This window comes from Tupaia chinensis, unplaced genomic scaffold (genome assembly GCF_000334495.1).
Source record: "Tupaia chinensis unplaced genomic scaffold, TupChi_1.0 Scaffold000315_1, whole genome shotgun sequence".
Lineage (NCBI taxonomy): Eukaryota > Metazoa > Chordata > Mammalia > Scandentia > Tupaiidae > Tupaia > Tupaia belangeri.
Genome location: NW_006159808.1, coordinates 2631884 through 2637526, shown reverse-complemented (window position 1 = coordinate 2637526; position 5643 = coordinate 2631884). Strand labels below are relative to the sequence as shown.

At 49.3% G+C, this 5643-nt stretch overlaps 1 protein-coding gene across 5 annotated transcripts in view; it reads right to left on the bottom strand.

The window, feature by feature from the left end:
• Positions 1-5643, bottom strand: part of TET2 (tet methylcytosine dioxygenase 2) — a 100239-nt gene that overhangs the window by 57459 nt on the left and 37137 nt on the right. The window lies entirely within an intron of this gene.

The window sequence follows — 5643 nt, the reverse complement described above, 5'->3', positions numbered from 1 at the left end:
CCGCGGTCGACTATGTGGGAATCCAGCGACATAGCCATTACGCTAACTGCTGGTTCCCAAGACTTCTTATTTTGAGACAGAGAATTTTGCTATAGGGCACCTGTGCTCACCAGAGACAGAGACAGAGACAGAAAGTAAGAAATCGCCCCTGGAGGGATGCCATGCCACGATCCCTTCTCCTCCACTCTCCTCTCAGGATTTTGGGTGCACACATGGGATCAGGACTCGAACCACAGTCCACTACGTGGGAGTCCAGCAATGTCACCATTAGGCATCCACTCACTGGTGTCCCAAAGCTGAAGCCGTCACCATTAGCCATCCACTCACTGGTGTCCCAAAGCTGAAGCCTTTTGCTCAGTGATTCTACATTTTTGGCTACCACGAGGCCTTGTTCCCTGGTCATTCTAAAGTGAGGCCAGGAAGAGAGAGAGAGAGAGAGAGAGAGAGCACGAGCGCGCAGGAAAGTGAGAAAGCAGGTAGGAGGGGAGAATTTGTTGGCAGTTGGCCATGTGAGAGTCCAATGCCCTTAACTACCATGCTACCTACTGGCCCCTCAATATTTTTAAATCTGTTTTTGAGCGTAAAATTTGCCAGCCTCAGACACACAAGATTCCTAGCCACGTCTCAGTGGGCAGTGCTGCAGCGATAAATACTTGCCCGCGGCCGTGCAAACGTAACCGTCTATCTCCGAACTTTCATCTCCCACACGGAAACGCTGCGCCCAAACAGTAACTCCCCATTCTCTCCTCCTCCGGGCCCTGACATCACCGTTCCACTTTCTGTCTGAATCTGACCATCCCAGGTACTCAGAATGGAGGAATCACAGCATTTGTCCTTGTGACTGGCTTATGTCACTTAGCATTATATCTTCAAAGGTCACCCATGTTGACATGTGTCAGGATTTCCTTCCTTTTGAAGGCTCAATAATAGACCATTATAATGGACATTCCGTATTTTCTTTATCCACTCAGCAGTCTTTTGAAGACGCTTGGGTTGCTTCCGGCCTTTGGCTACTGGGAGCAACGCTTCATCGAGCGCAGGTGCATACTGTCTGGAAGTTTTTGCGCGATGTATGTTTTCATGACGTACGTGAAATTGCTGGGTCACATGGGAATCCTACACTTAATCTTTTGAGGAACTGCCAACCGGTTTGCAAAGTGGTTGTGCCATCTAAGTTCCCACGGACAAGGGGTCAGACCCGATTCCTCTAGATCCCCGCCAACACTTTATGCATGTCCTTTACCGTGCTCGCCCGAGAACGCGGCGTGGCAGATCTCCCTGATCTCATCACACGCGAGATGCTGGCGGGCTGTCGTGGTTTCGGCGTGAACGAGACGGGGGCAGAGGAAAGGCGAAGATGTGATTGACCAAGAAAACATTGCTGATGACGAAATGAGTGTGACTTGGGAACATTCTAAACGTAGGGAGGGAACACTCAATTACAGCAGTGAGGTTTTGAGCTCGGTATCTGAAAGGAAGATGGTTTTAGGCAGAGAAACGTCACTGTAGGAAGGAATCTGAAGAGTAGCGTGAGGAAGAGGTGAGACGGGCCCCCGGGGTGACCAAAGCCTGCACCCGCCGCATCCCCGTGTCCAGCGCCTGGGTCCCGCCATGTCACCACCATGCCCACGACAAAGGCTAAGGGGCACTGACGGAGGGAACCCCAAGGTGAAGGAGCAGAGAAGGCCTGCATGGTTGCCCGTGACCGCCAAGGTGAAGGAGAAGCAGAGAAGGCCTGCATGGTTGCCCGTGACACCTGCTCCAGAGCCAGAGCCCAAGCCTACGAAGGCCCCTGCAAAGAAGGGAGAGAAGGTCCCCAAAGGACAGAGGGGGAAGCTGAGGCTGGCAAGGACGGGAACATCCCTGCAGAGAGTGGAGATACCGAACATGGCGGCGCAGGGAGCGCAGGTGCTGGAGACGCCGCGCGTGGTGTGTGCGTTGCTGACAACCGTGTGCTTCTGCTGACGGCACAGCTCAAAATGCTATGTTTAAATCAAGTTTTATAAAAATGCAGAATGGTTCTACTTCTTTATTTTTTTCTAAGCGATGTTGTTAGCACACAGAACGCTTCGTTGCTGTTGTGTGGGGAAGGGGCACCTGTCACTACCGGACTGTCTCCGAAGCTGGACTGCGAGCCTTCCTCTCAGCTCCCAGGAGGAGGGAGTCCCTGACGCTGACACACAGCCACCTTGGCACAGATGCCTGTGGTGTGGACAACTTAACATTTGCTTCTTCCACCTTCAGCATAGACTTAATTCCATTAAACCAGAGACCCGTTGGGACCTGGCCGCGAAAACCTTGGTCAGTGTGTCGGGCTACCTGGACTTCCCAGTAACATCAAAATGGCATCCCTCAAAGGGGCAGCAACTCTTTTCTAAATCGCTGGATCTTCACGTTGACCATTCCCGTCATTCCAGTTCCTGAACGTCAGCGTCGGCTCAAGAGTTGCGAAACAACGTGCTGAATGTGAAATGTCAACCCTCGCTCTAAACTTCTCCTGTTCAGACCATCAAAGAAAGACTTCCCTGGGTTTTCACAGTGGCTTTCTGATTTTGGTAGTCCATTGAAGAAAGGGAGTTTGAGAGTTGTCCACTGTTAACGATTGTCTGCCCATATCCTGCCCGAAACACTTCGATTGCTTACACAAAGTATCTTTAATAAAGCTGAATACAATTTGGTTTGGAAAAAAAAGAAAGGAATCTGAAATGACAAAATAAATTCTTGGCATTATGTGTTTTAGAAAAATCCACTTATTCTCAATCAGTAGCTACCAGCTAGGGGACGTTCAGGAGGGTGGGGCTGAGACAATGAAGTATCACCCTGTTTTGTGAAGAAAGTACTGAATGAACGCCTATCGGTACGGCGAGAGCAGGCCATTGCTCGTGTGTGCTCACGGTCCCAAGGCTGACTACCCACAGATGGACCAATCCCATAGAAAGGCAGGAGGTTTGCCTTCTCATCTTCTTTTTGAAACAGGTAAACAGGGCCTCCCACAGCCTGATGTTTACTTGGCAGCTAAAAAAGAGAAAGGAAAAAAAAGTCTCGTGCACATGTGTGCACCCAAAATCCTGAAAGGAGGGAGAAATGGAGAAGGGCCCACTTGGGGGAGGGGTTTCCTTGCTTTCTCCCTTCCCCCCCCCCCTCTAGTGAGCACACGCACCCTCTAGCAAAATTTAAAAAATATAGCTAAGCAATACTTAAACAGTAAAAACAGTATGTTCTTTAAACTCAGAGTTCTATCAGAGCTGCAGCTACAAGCCCCATAAATCGGTACTGGATGTCTACGTGTCCTGTAGGCTAGCAGCAGGCTTGGTTCAAATGGTGTCAACAGGCTTAGGGGTTGCCCTCTGAGGGCTGGCACAGGATCCGGGTGTCCTGCGGGACTGAGTGTCACGACACACAATGATCTGGCTGGCTGGGAGTTGATAGTTTGCCAGCTTGACTCCCAGCCAATCAAGGAGGAACGTGAAATTCCAGTTTTATTTGCCCCAAACAACCCCCCTAGGGAAAAGAGGCCACCCCAAATTGCCAGAACAGCCTGTGAACACGGTTCCTCACCGGTCAACGATCTCACTTTGTGTAGCCTTGGAAAGTCTCCAGTGTGATAATATTCAGCAGTACACACAATGATGACTCGGGTGCTTTGAGTACTTTTTTTTTTTTTTTTTTTTTTTTTTTAGATAGTTTTTGCTTTGGGTTTTTTTTTTTTTTTTTTTTTTTTTTAAGGAGATGTTGGCCTTAGGGCACAGGTGCTTGCCCTGGGGCAGGGGGAGACAGACATGGTGAGAAGGAAAGTGAGAAAGCACTTCCCAGGCAGGATGGCCAACTGCTATCCCCTCTCCTCCAGGCTCCTCTTGGTATGTTGAGCACACACATGGACATGTGCCTGGCATGATTTAAGGTACCAGGTCCAGGACTCGAACCCCAGCTGACCATGTGGGAGTCCAGTGACATAACCGCTATGCAATCTACAGGTTCCTGGGTACCCGTTTTGAAAAAGTAACTTAATGATATACTCTTAGGGTCTGGAGGTAAATATTCTCAAAGAAAACGCAGCTTATAAATTGAATTTGACATGATGTATTTAGAGTTAAAATAATAGAAGACAAAACAGAACAAACGTATTGCTGTTGAAGACAGAAGTACAGGTTTAAGAGTCATGGAGGTAAAAGAAAAAGATAATTGAATGAAAAGAACAAGAGCCTGGGAGATGTTTCAGTGTTCTCACTTCGACGTAACACACTTGCATTTTTAGAAAACTAGGTAGAATGTGTGTGAGAGAAAAGGGGGAGGCTTGGGACCAGCAGTTAGCGTAATGGCTATGTCGCTGGACTCCCATGTAGTCGACCGCGGTTCGCGTCCCGGACCCGGTGGCTTAAAACTCACGCCGGGCGCGTCTGCATGCGTGCCCAAGATCCCGAGAGGAGAATGGAAGAGAAGGGATTGCGGTGTGGCCATCCCCTGGGGGGGTGTGATTTCTCGCTTTCTGTCTCTGTCTCTCTGTCTCTCTGTCTGGTGAGCGGACGGGCCCTATAGCAAAAACCTCTCAAAAAAAAAAAAAAAAAAAAAGAAAAGAAAAAAATGGGGGGGTATAGGGCCATGCTGTGATCCCCCTCCTCACACCCTTTAGCTTGCTGGTATCCTGGGCTTACACATACATACCCAGTATGTTTTCAGGCCACCAGGGCCAGAGACTCAAACTGTGGTTGGCACATGGCTTCCAGATCTGCATCCGGTAAGCTACCAGCTGTGTTGCAGAGGCTGGGCCCACATCTGTTTTTTATTTTATTTTTTGAGAGAGATTTTTGCTATAGGGCATGTGCACTCACTGGAGAGACAGAGACAGAAAGCGAGAAATCATCCTCCATGGGGATGGCCATGCCATAATCCCTTCTCCATTTTCCTCTCAGGATTTTGGGCATATGTGCGTAAGCACCTGGCATGAGTTTAATCTACCAGGTCTGGGACTCAAACTGTGGTCCACTACGTGGGAGTCCAGCGACGTAACCATGATGTCATCTGCTGGCCCCTACATCGACATGCGCAATGCTGCGTGCAATCTTTCTGAGGACAGCAGGGTTCCTGGACAGATTTTTCTTTATCTCTAAGTCGAAGCCTATGCTCACCTATTTTGTCTTTATCGATCGTTCACTGTGTTTAAAATGGAGTATCTACTTTCTGCAGTATTTTCCACAACGCAGAGGTAGGTGACCACCACAACAGCTGAGGTGTAAGAATGCATTCTCACTCGTCCGGCTTTCAAACACTCCGTCGTGGACCTGCGCACACTCTGGGTGGCTGGGCCACTGAGGGCTGTGCTCTCACCACCAGGCTTCCTGACCTCCACGGGCTTACATGAGACTCAATGAACAGAGATTTCTGACTGTAAACTCTAGAGGCAAACCTTTTTCTTACCAAAAACTGAAAAAAATTTCTCTAAAAACCAGTCGCTCCGCCTAGAAGCATGTGTACGTCTACACCAGCGATGTGCCTGGTACAGGGCTGAAATCTCTAGGATACATGTATTCTCCTTCCACTCGACAGGGCCTGTGCTCATCACTCTGGACCCAGTCCCTCCGTTCCCTTGAGCACAAGTACAGCCTCCCTGCAGGTTTCTTCAAGGTCTCCTGGCACGGAGGGCTT